The sequence below is a fragment of the Mus musculus genome, chromosome 6 (genome assembly GCF_000001635.26).
Source record: "Mus musculus strain C57BL/6J chromosome 6, GRCm38.p6 C57BL/6J".
Taxonomy (NCBI): Eukaryota; Metazoa; Chordata; class Mammalia; order Rodentia; family Muridae; genus Mus; species Mus musculus.
The window spans coordinates 102,793,248-102,795,146 of record NC_000072.6 but is presented as its reverse complement, the minus strand read 5'-3'; the positions used below and the strand labels follow the sequence as shown (position 1 = coordinate 102,795,146).

Below are 1,899 nucleotides of genomic sequence, written 5' to 3'. Positions count from 1 at the left end.
TGGTTTTGTGTGACTCTGACATGGTCATGATATACCTTAGGACAAGCTCCTCACCTATGGGAAAAGTTTAGTATTTTTCACATTTGACCTACTCTAACTGTATATTCTCAAAAATAATATTAACAAAATAATTGCTAATATTAACAATTAATATTGTTAATCAACTCAATCTGACAAAAGAATCTTATGTTCATCACAGATTTAGGACTTATCACCTTATTAATAGTAATCTGGATTCCTAAGGTTGAAAAACCTGATTGAAAGAGAGAAGGAAGGATAAACAGGAAAGCAAAGCCATTTTATCAGAGTGAATTAATACTTTGGAAATTCCTGTTAGTAGACAAATCTGTCCTGTGAGAAAAAGGCAAATATTAGTTCCATTTGTCACCACTTGTCCAACAAGAAGTAACAGAAATTCCCCTCAAAATATTATAAAGCATACAACAACCAAAAAAATGAATTTATTGATTCCTACAAATGAAAAGTTCAAGGATAGATGCAGTTTGAGGCTAAGATGCCTGTCAGTCATTGCAAAGAGACACGCTTTCAACTTCTAAGCATCATTCTGAGATTAAACTGCATTGACAGAAAGTAGGTCTTTGGCTCATATTTGAACGAATCCTAAGACCACTATGGGAGCTTCCCCTGCTTTGAATTAGAATGGAGGGTGGCCTCAATCTTCACCTCCTAGATATTCCCATAAAGCCACAGGAAAATGAATGAAAAATGAGTATTAGAAAGCAGAAATGAAAGTCACCCACCTCATAAAAAACAATGACAATAGTACTGAAATAACCTAAGTTGTAGAGTAGTTTTGCTTGTCTTACTAAAGGTACTAGATAATATCAGTACATCAGCGAAAAGTCTCTACTCCAGAGGCTATGTTCAGTGCTTGAACCCCATTTTCAATTTTATTGACCATAAAGATAAAAAACTCAAGACTCAATCAAGTCACATCATTTTCTACAAACACAGTAGTTAGGGAAAGGTTGAGCTGGGACACAGGGAGAATATAGAACTACCTTCCCAACAAGTGCATAAAGCTAAGAGTATTGCTTTCCACAGAAACACACATGGGACTGGTTTCCATAGAGAACAAGAGAAGAAAAGCCACAATGTACATACATGAACACTGTGTTTATCATTTCCATTCCATTCCAACTCCTCAGATGTCCTCCCTACACCATCTCAAATTCATGGCATTCTTGTAATTATTATTGTTTTACACACACACACACACACACACACACACACACACACACACACACTTGCATGTGTGTACACACACACATGTTGATATGTAAATAAGTCTGAATAAGCCATTTAGTGTTGTACTTATGTGTATATGTTTAGGGTAGAAGACTGTTTAAGAATGGATAGTCTATCATGGAACTTGTCCCTGAGAAATATTGGTTATCTTTCTCTGAGAAGACATTGAGTACTTAGGTGTTAGACCATGTGAAATGTTATCTACTTATGTTGGCATTTCAACTGATATTGATACTATAAAGTTATTGCTTAGATATTGCTTGACATTGAGCAGCACATGGCCAGTTTTCTGCATTTGACCATTTAGGCACTGGTACAGTATTGAATAATATTCAAAATTTGAAATTTATATGCTGATGTCCAACATCCTACAGATCTTTAATTTTAGGTTACCACAATGTTATATCCCAAGACAATTCATTCTTCTGTAAGAGCTGGCAATCAGTAGCTGAGAAGCCAAATTCTTCCCTCTGCCTCTGAGAAGCCAAATCCATCCATCTGCCTCTTTGATCGATTTCAAAAAGATATAGTCAATCTCATACACACACACACACACACACTACTTTATGTATTTTCTACTGGTTATTCTCTTAGTTCTGTTAAGGTAATAGTTTTGGCCTAAGCTTGTTT

At 35.5% G+C, this 1,899-nt stretch overlaps 1 non-coding gene across 1 annotated transcript; it reads right to left on the bottom strand.

Annotated features, from left to right (window-relative positions):
* Positions 1-661: 661 nt before the first annotated feature.
* On the bottom strand, positions 662-763 carry Mir6373 (microRNA 6373). Its single transcript, NR_105792.1, has one exon. It is a non-coding gene; the product is annotated as a microRNA 6373 (primary transcript).
* Between the last annotated feature and the right edge of the window lie 1,136 nt (positions 764-1,899).